General features: G+C 44.7%; 1 protein-coding gene across 1 annotated transcript in view; it reads left to right on the top strand.

The window, feature by feature from the left end:
* The first annotated feature begins 4,706 nt into the window (after window positions 1–4,706).
* The window catches only part of CNTN1 (contactin 1), a 161,269-nt gene continuing 149,713 nt past the window's right edge, over window positions 4,707–16,262 (top strand). Inside the window, exon 1 of the mRNA XM_028746414.2 lies at window positions 4,707–4,989. The gene's annotated coding sequence lies outside the window, so the exon portion shown is untranslated. The remainder of the gene's footprint in view (window positions 4,990–16,262) is intronic.

Raw genomic sequence — 16,262 nt, forward strand, 5'->3', positions numbered from 1 at the left:
GTTCCAGGAATTGAATCGGTGCTGGATCCAGGAATTAAAAAGGGGCACAGGCATACAACTCATAATGATATGGTTGCACTGTTTATCTCTTGTGTTTATGTCCACTTCGCAGGCTTCCCGCAGGCATCTGGCTGGCCACTGTGAGAATAATGCTGGAGTCGATAGGCCATTGGCCTGATCCAGCCAGCTTGTCCTACGTTCTTATTTTTTCAGTGCAACCTGCCGTTACCCTTCTCTTGTAGCAGTATAAAGGTAAAGGTAAAGGTACCCCTGACCATTAGGGGTTGCGGCGCTCATCTTGCTTTACTGGCCGAGGGAGCCGGCGTACAGCTTCCGGGTCATGTGGCTAGCATGACTAAGCCGCTTCTAGCAAACCAGAGCAGCACACAGAAACGCCGTTTACCTTCCCGCTGGAGCGGTACCCATTTATCTACTTGCACTTTGATGTGCTTTCGAACTGCTAGGTTGGCAGGAGCTGGGACCGAGCAACGGGAGCTCACCCCATCATGGGGATTCGAACCACTGACCTTCTGATCGGCAAGTCCTAGGCTCTGTGATTTAACCCACAGCGCCACAAAAAAGGCAATATATATTGAGAGTGTTTTTAAATCAGATCTGACCTTCAAAGCAAAGTCGCAAAGAATATTAATTGTTTCAACATGTATTATCTACACTTAAGAGGAATGACTGCCTGCTCTTTCGCCTTTAGCTATGCTTTGAGGTAACCCAAGGAGGAAGAGTAACACATGGCTCTGTCTCCCTGTTTACAAGCAAAGTCCCCCTTTCAAATAAACAACCATTAGCGAAACAATAGGGGCTTCTAATCTTATTAATCCTCTGGAAGATTGCAGTGATTGTGTGGCATGAATAAAGCAACTGCTGGCTTGCGTCTCTGTTTTTTTTGCAGTAAAAAAGGGAGAAGAAGCATATGACCCCCTTTCCAGTCTCATGTGGAGTAGAGCATGTGAATAGATTTGCTATAGGATGTGTAAAAAGGTTACTGCTTTGAGCTGCTGTCCTCCAGCTAGTGCTGGATAGACAGATCCACATGTTTCCTATGCAGGACTCGCCTCTCAATGGACTATATCTACTCCTTTCAGGATCCTTCCTAGCAGACAAGTAAGTGCACTCTAAAATATGCATGAGGGTGGCATGTGGTCTCTGTCCATAATTGTCTATAGAATTACAGCGATCTCTGCAGAAATAGCTGGAGTGCAGTGTGGGCATGACGTATATTGTAAATGGCAGATCATTATTCTGAGCACACAATGCACTGTGTGTTGCCTGCTTGTGTGCCTTTTGTGCTTCTCAAACTAGTCCTCATTCTGAAGAGACGGAGAAACTGTTTGGGTTATGCTAACAGATTGGGAGGGAGGCATGATAGTACGCAGTGCAGAGAAAGTCACTGTCACACAAGTGATAGCAAAAAAAAAGGAGGGGGGAGATACCAGCCTTATAATATTTGTGTCAGCCATCTTAAGTCCTGGCAATGAAATCTTCCGACTGCAGAACATTCACAGAATATGTTCCACGTTTATTATATTATATTATATTATATTATATTATATTATATTAAATTATATTGGCTTAGGATATGACACAGTCTACAGAAAGTGACCACTTTCCTGGAATATTTGAAGGGGAAAACAGGAGGCACCCTTTCAGAAAACACCTACCTTAAAGTTTTCATCTAAAAACCAGTGGAGGGAGCATTTTTGTGTGTGCTATGCTTTGGTGCTTCTGTGAAAGTACGGTACACACCCATTATTTTCCACCTTCTCTTTGCCTATAACATGCATGCCCACAATGAACATTTTGCTGCAGAATAAACTTCCACACTTGCATATATCCACACATTAGTTGGCACATTCACAATCAAGAAGTTACAGCTGTGATTCAGGGCTGCACTTCCACAGAGAAATTCACATAGATGTGCACAAGGCTTACAGAAGTCACTGGCTATTTAAAAAACTCCTCTTACTACAAATCAGAAAGGCTAAATGGTCTGGCAAAAATTCAGTGATAGCTTTCCCATTTACAAAGCAATAAAATAGGACAAAAGATTCTACTTTAAGCACATTTGTGAAAGGCAGTTTGGTCATTTCTTGGCACCATTTCAGTCTGGGGTTTGCTTGTTGCTTGCTTCATGATTTGGTAATTTAATTGAAGTTGGGGGTTTGTGGCACAATCAAAATCTGCGGATATGAAAAAGTATGGATTCGTTTTTCGCAAACAGTTTGGTTACATTTTCTTTGGGGAATTTGGAATCAAATTTGGTTTTGCCTATGCAAGTTATATTTCTAAGTGGCACATAGCTTATAATGCAGATTCAAGAACCTAGTCAATGAAAGGGATTGAGGTCACATTTGGATTATTGCACTGTGTGAAATCCATAGCATCCATTCATATGGTGGGAGATGTGGGAGTGTTTTAAGTCGGGTAAAGTCGATGGAATGACTCAGTAATGGAATTGGATGGTGTGGAATAGGTTAGGAAGGGAAGACTGGCCACAATGGCTGTGCTGTCTCCACTGTAGAGGCGACATGTCTCTAAATGCCAATTGCTGGGAATTGCAAGTGGGGATAGTGCTCTTTTGCTCAGGTCCTGCTTACGGGCTTCCTATGGGCATCTGGTAAGCCACTGTGAGAACAAGATGCTGGACTAGATGGGCCATTATCCAGATCCAGAAGGTGGTTCTTATGTTCTTAAGACTGCAAAAAAAAAGTTACAAATAAAAGAAATATTAGGAAGAGCGAAGAACAGCCTCCTCCCTCCCCAAAAGTTCCTTCTGGAGAGAGAACACAAAATAAGTGACTGTACGGTGGATGTGAATATGTGTGAAGTCTGTACATTCCGAATCAGTAGGCTTGCAAGAGACTGCCAAAATCTGGAGGACAAAATTTTTGGATGTGCAAGCTAGAAGTATGCTGAAGTTTGGGGTGGGGGGAGGTCATGGCTATGTACTATTCTCAAATCTTAAATAACAAGCCAGATCCCTGGATATATTTTTGTCACCACTCCCAAGCACCAGATATACTTCTATGGCAGTGCAATGACTGGATTCAGGGAGTGAATGCAAAAAGTGGTCCTTGCATGTCTGGCTCATTCTGATATCTAAAAGGTTTGGACTGGAATCCAAGTCAGAGAACCTGTGACATTTCTTTGTGGTAACTGGAGGCTGGGTATAGAACTTATGTAAAAGGAATAAGCTAACTGTGTTTATTTTATACCTTGGCACAACCATATTTGATATAGAGAAATGTTTTAATGGGTCAGACAATACAGGTGAGCCCTAAATTTCCAAAAGAATAATTAGAAGCATGCAGTGCTACTACCTCTGTTTCTCTAGGATGGAGTGGTTAGTCTACCCCATTTTGCTGAACTCCATCTCCCATCAGCCCCAACCAGCATTGCCAATGGTCAGAGTCCGGAATTGTGGGAGCTGGAGTCCCAACAACATCTGGAGAGCCACAGGGTTCTCCATCCCTGCTCTAGGATGTGGGAAGAGAGCCCTTTTGCCACAGGGTAGCTATGGAATCTGAACTTATATGTTGCTGTTGCTACTGCAGTGTTGTCTTTCTATTGAAATCAACCACTTCTAAACGGTGAAAGAAAACCACGCTTAATATCCACGTTATGAAAATGTACAAATTAAAGGAGTTCTGGTTGTGAATCCCTCTAAGGTTGAGAGAAGATTAACTGGTTTTGGTGTCAGTAGAGTTACAGGTCGCAAATGTGGGGCAAAGCACACATTAAATGCGGGTTTGCATTTATTTATTTTTAATCGCCCCTGTATGCTAAATGTGCGTTTAGTATTATGACTGTGTGTGTGTGTGTGTGTGTGTGTGCCACTAGGGGCATACATTTCTGTGGGAGAGAAGAGAATCTGGAATGCCTTGATGCTATGATATATTTTTGCCCAGGCTCATGGAATCCTGTCCTTAGAAGGGGTAGGGTGCCTTGGGAATGGGGCGGAACCGGACTTTCCTGCAGACTGTGGAATTTTCCCGAGTGGTTGCATAATGATATGCCAGGTTAACTCCCACTCTTGCCTTCTTTTCTCCTCTGGGCATCCTCATTTGCCCGGCCCTGCTCTCACCTCCTGAAGCCTTCCCCCAACCCCACATAACCAACCCTTCTTCTTCGTCATCCCGCTGCTAAATCTGCTGAACATCACTCCCTGGACCCTCAATATCTCTCAGCAGCACCTACACAGACAGCAGCATCCTTTCGCCCTTATCCTTAGAAGCTACTGGCGCAAGCGAGAGTGCCAAGGGAACTCCGGGTAGGGAAGGAGCTTCAGTCGGGCTTCAATTTGGATACTGGGCATGTGCGAGGGGTCTGTGCCCGCGCCAGGGAGGCGGAGCCAAGGCTGCCGCGCGCCGCCTTTGCACCTGCAGTAATGTGTCACCGCGAATAGATGGGCGGGTGGGCGCTGCCTCGCGCGCCGCTTGCCTCGCCTCCTCGTTCTCCGGGGTGTCGCCGCGGAGAGTCTCTCTCCCCCCCCCCCTCCGGCCGCCACACGCCTCCTTCCGCGCCCGCGGCTCCTTTGCAGCTGTGAGGCTGCCGCCGCTTTCCCAACCCGACGAAGCCCTTCCCTGACCCAGCAACGTTTCCCTCGTTGCCAGGCTCGAGAGTGACATCACCCGCGTCCAATCGCTGCCCGGCGCTCTCGCGCTCCGCCACCGCCCCCCGGCCCCCCTCCCGCTCTTGCCCCAATCAGCTCGGTTCGCCCACAGCCCCCTCAGGCAAAGGCGGGCAACTGTCAAGGCGTTTTTTGGGGGTGGACTTCGCTGAGGAGAAGGGAGGGAGGTGGGCGCGCGCGCAGGGGGCAAGGCAGCCAAGCCTAGCCTAGCCAAGCCAAGCCAAGCAGGGCAGGGCGCTCCCAGGTGCTTGCGGCTGAACGCGGGAAACCTCCAGCTGCGCAGCCCCCTCCCGCCCGCCGCACCTCGCGCGCGTTTTTCCCTCAGCAGCGCGGTCCCCGCACAGGTAGGACTTGGCTTCTTATTGTTATCCGCACCGAGGGAGATTTCGAAGAGCTGGGTTGGGTGTTTAAATCCATCCCTGGGGTGGCGAGTGGAGTGGGGGGGGGGGCTGGATAGATTGGGGGGAGGGGGCTGCTGCCGCGAGCTTTTCTGAGGGAGTGTCGCTCTGAGGAAGGAGATGTGCGCGCCTCCAAAAGCGTCCCCAGGTTTATGGGTCGTTTTCAGTCGCCCTCTTATGGGGAGGCAGAACCTGGCCGAGTTGCCGCCGCGCGCGCAACAGAAGGATGAGGCAAGTTTCCTCTGGGAAGCTCCGCAGCCCAAGCAGCCCGCTCGATTTAGCAGCAGCAGCAGCACTGCAATACCCAGAGCAATTAGCTCGGCTGGAAGGACGCAGCCGGTTTGGGGTGGGGGAAAGACGTTGCTCTGAGATTATACGCTGCCTCATCCAATGTAGTTAGCCAATATATCTCTCTTGCTTCCCCAAAGCATCTCCCACCCCCCCCTTCCCACCCCCCGCGCTTCCCACCTTTCCGTCTTGGAATATCAGAAGTTAAAGAGGGGCGATTCTCACCTTTCCATTCCACCCTCCCAGTTCCAGCCACTTCAGTGGTGTAACGCATTTGGCTGCTGCTTCTTTTTCCTTTTTTGCACGGGCTGTGATGATGGGGGGGGGGGGGCAAATCCATGTTGCCGGTGCAGATGGCAGGAATGATTTTTATTTCTTTCTTTCGGAGCTTTCCCGTTTTCTCAATTGCGCCACAGCTTTTAGGAGCACCTTGTGGAGATCTGCTGCTGCAGACAGGGAAAAACCAAGGAGAAAAGAGACGGGAGATCCTTTAAGCTGGGTCTCGTAAAAGATCCATGCCGCCCAGGGGTGACATTTTCAGTGTGTGGGGGGGTGATGTCCACACAAGTATTCCTAATTAGTTGTTAATTTACTAGGTCTGAACTCAAGGGAGTGTTTACTGGGGAGACCCAGCAGGAAACTGGCTTAGCATTTTCACCCCTGTAAGGAAATGATCCATTGGGACAATGTTTGTTTGATAGGAGGCAGGTTGGTATGAAAGGGTTCGTTAACCAGTGTTAGAGGATACAATGAAAGGTATATTAAAGAAATTGGTAAAATGAGTGACAAGGCAGATGAAATGGGCTGTTCGAATTGTTATTGCTACCATCCCTGAAGGGAATCTTCAACACATCCTCATTGCTGCTGTTAACATTTCAACCCTAAAGGAGTTGCATATACAAAGCAGGAACTGGGTCATATAATTCAACATAAACTTTATTTTTTAAAATCCTGTTACATAAAATTGGCCTGGGCTGGCACAGAAATAGTTGACTTGAAGGAGCCTAATACAAGGAATGCAGTTCTCTTTAATGTCTATGATATCCTCTGGTATATAAATGAATAATGCAGCATTAATGTAATTCGCACATCCATTTTGGTACTGCTGTGGTGCTTCTGCAGGCATCTTGTGTAGAGGCTGTTTGCATTCCAGAGGGCAGGTTTGGTCTTTATCTCACTTTTTTTTGTCCAACGTTTTATATGTCTTACATAATTTGCAATTTGCATTTGGATGAAATTTATTCTCTCCCCGCCACCCCCCACACTGTTACTCTTTAAAAAATTGCCAGTTAGTGCAAACGTTGCAGTATATATGTTGCAATTCACCTTGGTTATAGTAACACCTGCTGGAGAGAAAAGAGACATTGCTTCCAGAATCGGCTACTGCTGAATTTCAGCTGCACCACACTCATACTAAATAAGTGCAATACGTAGAAATAAGCTTGAATGGCTTCTGTATAAAACCTTTCCAAATTACTCTTTTCATCTCCAGTCAAGACCATGGGCTGTTAGGGGTTGGAAGCAGTAAATGATGACCTTAGAGATATAATGACAGGGGGAGAAATACTGTGCCACACAAGAGCTTCTTGTTTTCATATGAAGACACTAGGACATCCAGAGTCCTTTACCTGGGCCGCCTTCTGCTGGTTGCCAATGTGCTATTCTTTGCCTTCCTCCTCTGGAATCCCTAAGTTCTGTCTTCTACATACAGTTCTGACCTCAGAAAACCCAATATTCTCTAGGGCTCTTTAAGGTTTTTGTGTGCCCTAAGAGAAGGAAGAAGTAAGGAATCCTGGGTCAGGGATTCCCTCCCACCATCAGTCCACTGGTGGGGACTTCTTCTGCATTTTATACCATTCATTTGTTTGGGTGTTTTAAAATTGTAAACTGCTTTGACAGGAATCTGGTATATAAATGCAGTAAATAATTAAATCAAATGCCGTTAAATTTTTTTGAAGGGAATGTTTTGTTAGCAGGATTTTTTTTGGGGGGGGGAGTTGTTTCAATTTATTTAAAAAAAGGAAACCCTATTTCGGATGTTTATTTGAAATTCTCTGATTTTCTGCATAATGTGCCCTGCAACTTGGAAGCCCTGTAAACAGAACATGTTCAGATCCAAGCTAGAAAAAACGCGCGCGCACAAATCCCATAAATGAGCAAACATTGAAAATGTAATCCTACATATCTTGACCATTTATGCAATTGCCAGTAAGTTGGGTAAGAGTGATCACCTTGGATTCATTATATTGGATGAGCTCATAGAGCCATAAGGAAGGATCATTCATGAAGACAGCCAGTGAGGTGTAGTGGTTAGAGTGTTTGACTAGGACCTGAAAGACCAGGGTTCAAAGCCCCACTCAGCCATGAAGCTCGGGTGGCCATCAGCAAGTCACTTTCTATTAGCCCAACCACCTCATAAGGTTGTTGTGAAGATAAAATGGGGAGGGGGAACCATGTGCTCCACCTTGAACTCCTTGGAGGAAAGATGGGATAGAAATTAAATGAATGAATGAATGAATGAATGAATGCACCCCTTCCTTTAACCCCCACCCCATCCATCTGTATAATCAAGACTGTAGCATTCTCCAGGTACAGAACAGGGACAAGCAAGGTTATGCACAAGTCAGTAATACTGTAACTACTGGTTGAAAGGAAGGTGGCCTTACTAGTCAGCTATCTGAGTGGACAGAAAGGGATGAAACGGCAAATAGATCCTGAGCATAAAGAAAAGCCCACATACTTTACCCAGCATTCCAAGGAGCCATACCTACGATAGCTTAATGAAAGTTAACTATTTTTTTTAGTCATCTTGGTATACTCACAAGTATGGAAGCTGAATGGCAGTTGTCTTCCAGTGCATGCAGATACGCAAACTGGGGGTGGGAGTCTAACCATAACTGATTTGAATATGGAATTAAGGTGCTATACTTTTTCTGATTGTGTTAATTAACACTGAATACAAGAGTGTGGCTTTTGCATGTAACTTTTGGCCCACTAGCACACACAGCACAATGATTTGGTTGTCATGAGATTAGAGGGAGAGTTGGTTCTCCTGAGCACACTACTATAACTGCTTGGCTATTACTTCTGTGCATTTCGGAATGAGTGGCATCTCAATCTGTGTCTTCTCTGCTCATATGACAGCCTATCTGGGATAGATGGTTTCAGAGGGAACTTCCCACAAAACTCATTCTGTCTTTTGCATTTGTATCTTGTGCTCGGAATGACGTACAGTGGTACCTCAGGTTAAGAACTTAATTCATTCTGGAGGTCCGTTATTAACCTGAAACTGTTCTTAACCTGACTTTAGCTAATGGGGCCTTCCGTTGCCGCCACACCACCGCTGTGCAATTTCTGTTCTCATCCTGAAGCAAAGTTCTTAACCCAAGATACTATTTCTGGGTTAGCAGAGTCTGTAACCTGAAGCGTCTGTAACCCGAGGTACAACTGTACATTAGTTTCTCCGAGCTTTTACCCTTATAGCAGCTTTGTGAGATGGTATAGGATGGGAGATGCCAAAAGGACATCTGGTAAGATTTAAACCTAGGCCCCTCTTATCCCAGGTCTGACACTCTTTATCATACTTCTTCAGGGGTTATCAGCACTGAATATCTTATAGCTAGCCCCCCTGAACATCATTCTTAAGAGGTCACCTACTTGGAGAATAAGTTCTTAGTTTTGCTATGATGCCCAGATAAACTGGAGGCAGGAAGAAGAGAAGCGTGAAAAGGATTTGCCTTTGCAAAGTCCCATGATATTAACAGATAACGAAAAGATCCACCTAGTTTGGGTTTTAAGTGTTCAGTCATACAGCCAATGACTCTTAGATATTTTGGAAGGTTTCAAGATTTAAGGAAGCTCAGTGCTAAACCTATAGGGATATTGTTGAGGTTTAGAGAAGTTGAAATCTTGATGCAACAATAAGCGAAGCACAGGGCATGAGCCATAAACTCCTAAATTGGATATCACCTTTAGCATCATCTCACTTGGTGGTCTTGGAAGGCCAGCCTTGACCTTTTTCAATCTCAGTTTGGGGATAATAACAGTCACCAATCACACAAAATCATGTTGTGTGTTTGGAATATTCTAAAGCACCATACAAATACTATGCTACTATGATGACTTAAACTTGTTTTGTAGAGAAGGTGGGATCCTGTGCGATCCACTAGGCTTCCCAGACCACTGACCAAATGGATTCTGGTATTTTTCAAGAATATTCTTCTTTCATATTCCCAATTGAGACAGGAGTAGAAGATTTTATGGCTTTAATTTAGTGTATGCAGTTCCATTAATGTAATGCTTTGTTGCCACAGCTTTCAAGGGAATTCCTTGGGTTTTCCATTTTTAATAGTTATAAATAGACATCTCAGAGCCATTACTTCTTGCACTTACTTTGAATGAGCTGCTGATACTAGAGCCATTTTTCTCTTAAATAAATAATCTCTGCTTGCTCTAACAGATTTTATTTCTTCACCACAAGTTGTGATCTTGATGTATAACTCCACCCTCTTTCCTGTAAATACAGTTAATGTATTCTTATGTATAGTTCCTATGTATTCCAGTCCTGGTTACTTCTGAAACTATCATTGTTTGCAGTTAATTAAGAACTATATCAGATACATTTTGTTTGTGTGATAAAGTTGTATCATGTCATAGTATGAGCCCTCTTGCCAAATCTCTCATTCCATCTTTATTTTTATTTAACCTTGGCTGGTTTTATTTTTAAAGTTTATATGCTGCCCTTCAAAAATAAATAAAACTAAAACAAATATAGTAAGACCATGGCAATATTAAACATCATAAAATCAGCATATAATTTTAATAAATGAATGCTTGGGAAAATAAAAGCATATTCGTCTGCTTCCTAAGATCGCTAATAGGCAAATCTCCCTTTATGGTCTTCGATTCCCACTCTAACCATCAGGTAAGGTTGATTTGATCCCCCTTTCACCTTGTTCCTGATGTAGATCTTCACTGACTCCTTCTTCCCCTGGTGGGGAAAGGCACCTTTCTGTGGTTTGTCTCAGGTGCCAAAATGACTTTGGCTGGCCCTGTTTATTGCCCTGCTGTAAAGAGGTCTATGCCAATTTCTGCATATCAAATATATATATTTTTAAGACACAGGAAAAGGATACGATAGCTTTTGTCTAGCCACTTGGCAATTTAAAACTTCACAGTAACTAAGTAGGATGTCTGTAGGACAGCCAATTTTTATGAACAGAATCTATAGGTGTGTCCATTGCTGCTGTTTGATCTGGTCCAGTAGTAAGTTATATAATATTTATCTGCAAGGTGTGAAAGCTTAGCCTGTGAGTTGCAACAGGTATGGAGGCAGCTACATCCCAGAGCTCAAAGTGAACTCCCAATTGTCTACAGTGGTGCCTCGCAAGACGAAATTAATTTGTTCTGCAAGTTTTTTCGTCTTGCGAATTTTTCGTCTTGTGAAGCATGGTTTCCCTGGGTGTCAGGGGCTCAGGAGCAGAGGCGCAGGGGAGAGAGGAAATGGAGAGCGAAGGGGAAGAATCTGAGGGCAGCGGAGGGCAGAATGACAGTGACCCGAGAGATTCCATGAGCCTCTCCAGTGAATCAGAAGATTCCCAGAAGGGGGCGCCGATGGCCAGGGCAAGGGGGGTCCCAGGGGGGACACACCAGAAGCAGGGGGCCAGCGGAGACTCCCAAAGCAGTAGCTGGAAATCAGGGCCAGCTTCCCCACCAGAGCGTAGTGAGAGGGAAGAGCCCCATAGGTCAGAGTCAGCGTCTCCTCCGGCAAGCAGGGAGGCGGAGTCAAGCCCAGCTGGCATCCCCGAAGAGGGAAGCAGCGACAGGAGCAGTATAACGGTCAGAAGGAAGGTGGCAGGCTGGGCGCGCGCGCCAAGTTCAAATGTACAGGCACGCGGGACAGCAGAAAGCACGGATTGGGAACCAGGTCCTAAAGCTCGCCGGAGGGAGGGGGAAGACTCAGGGGATTCAGCCTCAGAAGAGTCTAGGAAGGGCAAGACCTCAGCGGACAAGCGGACCCAGAGGAAAAGGGAGCAGAGGAAGAGGTGGAGCAAAGCCAGAGTCTTAAACTGGTGTCTGGGGGGAGGAGACTCAGACGGAGCTTCGACGGTCTAGGGTTTCAGACGTAGGGCTGCGCGCCACGGCTGTCAAACCAATAATGAACTTCAATAAAGACTTCTGTATATAAAGAGGAACTGGTCCTTTGTGAGCTGGGACCAGGGGCAGCTCTGACACTGGGTATTAACGGTTTTAAGAAAAAGGAAACAAACTTGCAAGACGTTTTCATCTTGCGAAGCAAGCCCATAGAGAAATTCGTCTTGCGAAGCAACTCAAAAAACGAAAAACTCTTTCGTCTTGCGAGTTTTTCGTCTTGCGAGGCATTCGTCTTGCGAGGTACCACTGTATTTGCAAGTAGTGCTCACTGTCAGCACCAGTGAGTGCCACTGCCTTTAAGGGGCTTGCTGTGGACTTAAAAGTATAAGGTATCACAATACAGTGGTGCCTCGGTTTAAGAACAGTCCAGTTGAAGAATGATTGGGTTTACAAACTCCACAAAACCGGAAATAGTGTCCCGGTTTGGGAACTTTACCTTGGTCTAAGAATGGAATCTGAACAGTGGAAGGGCACCAGCAGCGGGAGGCCTCATTAGGGAAAGCGCACCTCGGTTTAAGAATGGTTTTGGTTTAAGTATGGCCTTCAGGAATGGATTACGTTTGTAAACCAAGGTACCACTGTATATCATTTGTTGCAACTGAATAATACAGTTACCAATCTAGAAACTGGAAGGCCAGTTGACCATCTAGCAATCTTCCCTTCCCTTCCATGAACTTTCTGTGGAAGATTATGTAGGGTTGCCATACACCTGGAATTTCCTGGACATAGCCGGGATTTGGCTGTTGGAAACAGTGTCCGGGCGGAAATCGTTGGAATGTCCGGGAAGATCCGGAATATGGCAACCCATGTCCGAAGTTTAGATTTTGGTGAATTTTCTTTAAAAAATAGCTCAAAAATGTCTTTTTGTGTGTGTCCAGATTTTCACTTTTTGAAATATGGCAACCCTAGATTATGACATTCCATAAGAGATTAGAAATGTTTGCAACTATAGTAGTGAGCTGCTCCTAATTGTATAAAGGACACACTGGGTTAGACTTGTAAATTGCAGCATATGTCAGGGGAGTTTTATTGAATTTGCATAATGAATAGCCTTTAGGAGAAACTGGTCATTAAGGTTGTAATCCTAAACACACTTACTAGGGAGTAAGTGCCACTGAACTCAGCAATGCGTCTAGATCAGGGGCAGGCAACCTAAGGCCCGGGGGCTGGATGCAGCCCAATCGCCTTCTCAATCTGGCCCATGGATGGTCCAGGAGTCAGCATGTTTTTACATGAGTAGAATGTGTGCTTTTATTTAAAATACATCTCTGGGTTATTTGTTGGGCATAGGAATTCGTTCATTTATTTATTTTTCAAAATATAGTCCGGCCCACCACATGGTCTGAGGGACGGTGGACTGGCCCACGGCTGGTCTAGATCTCTGCATTTTTAATGATGAGGGGTACATATGTATACATGTCTGCATTTTTAAGGATGAGCTGGTTTTAAGGGTATTTTTTCTCTTTCAGAAGTCCAAACCAAACCTATTATAATGTTTCTGCTTTATAATATATATGTTTTCCTTTTCAAAACCTTATTATTGTGATAAGCAAAGCAAGAGAAATGGAGAGACTGATCTGTACTTCATTATAAGGATGGGGTGGAGCAAAAGGCAAACTGAATGTGATTGAAGCATACTACTTGAAATGAGGACATATTACACATTTCTCTGAATACTGCACACGTTTAAAAGCATAAAGAAAGGTTTGTAACTGAAACAGCCCGGGGTTTGTGATCCAGCACAGCTGTTTCAATTCCATTCATACTCTCGCATTGTCAAATGTTCTTGGGAATTTTGCAAGCAGCTGACCCTGTTCCTTAAGTGTTGGTTCATCTGTACAAACCTGTACTGTGTTGGCATATTATATTGAAGAATTCAAAGGAAGTGATGAGCTCTATTCCTTGACAGGTTTTCTCTTGATGAATCTTGCTACAGAAGCCTCCAATGTCAGTGTAGTTTGCTGTGCTGAGTTGCTGCAATTTAACATTTAGAATTACATCAGCATTAAGTGTGCACAGCTGGATAATTATTCCTTTTTTCACACCCTTCAAACAAAATGGTAAGTCAGGATAAGAACAGGGTTTGTGAACAGTTTTAAAGAGTTTTGCACATGATGGTTGTTTTAGCTTTTAGAGTCTAGGAGCAGATTGGAGGAACTTGGAAGCTTCTACAACCTTGCCTTTATCACCTCAAATCCATCTGAAAGTAAATTAGGCAGGCAGTTGCAACATAGAGATGAGAGATGGAGCATTAATATTAGGTCCATAGTCAATAGTTTAGACTTCCTCAACCTGGTAACCTCCAGAGGTTTTTGAATGCAACTCTTCACAATCAACATATCTATATAAGGTTAGTGAAGGCTGGACTGGTGGCTATTTTCTTGCACTTAAACCTTGGAAATTTAGCTTCCAAAGCTCTTAGGAATGTTTGGTTTTCAAATTTCTCATTGGTAGCATTTAGAGAATATTAGTGTCTGGCCATTCCTTTAATTGCCCAGTCATGAACATGGACCATCAGATGGACGTGCGTCATTGTAATTATACTTAGTATTATATCCCACAAGTGCCATCCAAAATAATGATAATAATAATTAAATAAAATATAATGTGCTAGAACGCATTGCTGAACACATGTTCAGGCAACAGCTCTTCAGATTGCTGTTTGCCCCACCCAGAGAGGATTTAAGTGAAGGATTTATTGGCCCTGCTGGCTGGAAAATGTGGGATGTAACATAAGCAGTCAAGTACAACACTTCCTGTTTGCCCAGAGTGGGCACAAAGGGGGATGTTACTCCAGCCAGGAGGACTTCCTGTCACACCTGGTCTTGAGCATCCTCCCCCTGTGTGTGATCAGGTAGATGGGTGTGACCCTGTGAGACCCTGTAAAAGGGCCAGTCACACAACCATCTTCCTCTTTGACTCTTGATCTCGATGCTTTTGCTGTCTGCTGGCTCTTAGCCAGCAGCACATGGGCTCAATCCCCATATGGGATGAACTCAAATCTACAAGCTAAAGTCTGCCTTCGGGGAACCTACTGTGAACTGAATGTAAGTAAACTTTTTATTACTTTTAAAGAAGACTGTTGTGTCTTTATTCTTTTTAAGAGGGAACAAAGGGGATTTACCAGGGAAAAAACCCAATCTGGACAAGCCAGATTGGATTGCTTAAGTAGATTCAAACGACTCTACTAACTAGCTTCCTGCAATATATTGGCCTATGTACTCTGCTACTGACTCACTAGCGTGAGTGAGGAAGGATAATATTTAATCAATATATCCTCTCCTACTATCCACAACATTCCCACAGAAAATAAGAAGAGCCTTGCTGGAAGAAGATGCTAAAGGAGCAACTAACTGAGCATCCACAAAGTGACCAGGTGTTTGTGGGAAGCTCACAATCAGGGAAAAATGGGAGTTGTGGTCCAATGCCATCTGGAGGGCCACAAGTTTCCCACTAGGTTAGTATAGTATAGCATAGTATAGTATACGGCAGAGGAGAGCAGGAGGAATATTTTGCCTTAAATGCCTCAGCCTAACTGTGATAGGGGACGCGGGTGGCGCTGTGGGTAAAAGCCTCAGCGCCTAGGGCTTGCTGATCGAAAGGTCGGCGGTTCGAATCCCCGCGGCGGGGTGCGCTCCCGTTGTTCGGTCCCAGGGCCTGCCAACCTAGCAGTTCGAAAGCACCCCTGGGTGCAAGTAGATAAATAGGGACCGCTTACTAGCGGGAAGGTAAACGGCGTTTCCGTGTGCTGCTCTGGCTCGCCAGAGCAGCGATGTCACGCTGGCCACGTGACCCGGAAGTGTCTTCGGACAGCGCTGGCCCCCGGCCTCTTGAGTGAGATGGGCGCACAACCCTAGAGTCTGTCAAGACTGGCCCGTACGGGCAGGGGTACCTTTACCTTTACCTTTAACTGTGATAGAGGACATGATCTGGAGTCAATTCTTACATTAATCAGAGGGTTGAAGCTATCTAAGCAAAGCAGCAACTGTTTATCTAAGTTGGAGGCAACTATAAATTTGCCAAAAAGTACAAATAAATGTTGGTTTACAAAACAAAACAAAGCAAAGCAAAACCCCACTCGGACTAATTTCTGCTAACGTATAGTCGTAGCTAAATATGAATTTTCAATATGAATGAGTTATCAACTACCAGTGGTAAGACAGATTTAATTTTGGATCCTTTTTTAGATCATTGCTTCTTTGTAGCTATTAGGGCAATGTTCTGCAGTAAATATCCTATATATGCCCATGTGATTTTTTTAAGAGGGTTGTTTGATTTTGTTTTTTTGCTGTTCTTAAAAACTGTTTCCCATAATTTGAGTTTCCTATACAAAGCTGCATTTCTGTGCTGTTTTTATTTACCCAGTAGAAATTGGCAGGTGCTTCCTCTTCAGATGCCCAAAGAAGTAAGACTTGTAAGTAATGCTACTTGGGAATTGGCAGAGGATTCGGGTAAGGAAATTACTCCCTTGCCTCATACTACAATATTGTCTTTGAGAGACAAGTTCTTGTTGTGTTTCCTCTTTGGGAAAAGCATCAATTTGTCCTTTCCCCCCCCCCCAAAGGGTGAAGGGAAGATATAAACAGCCATAAGGCCATAGAACTTTATGTGCTCAGCCACACCAGCTGAGGAGTGGGTGGTTGCCTCTGCAGCTTTTCAGAAGTAGTTTTTGAAAGAAGAAAGGATTGAAAATACTTTCTCTTGTTCAGGGTTGGTGTCAGGGATTGTCATTGTTAGGAACTTGCCCAGGTCCCGAGTCTAGCAGGCCGCCTCTTCTT

Source organism: Podarcis muralis, chromosome 10 (assembly GCF_964188315.1).
Source record: "Podarcis muralis chromosome 10, rPodMur119.hap1.1, whole genome shotgun sequence".
NCBI lineage: Eukaryota > Metazoa > Chordata > Lepidosauria > Squamata > Lacertidae > Podarcis > Podarcis muralis.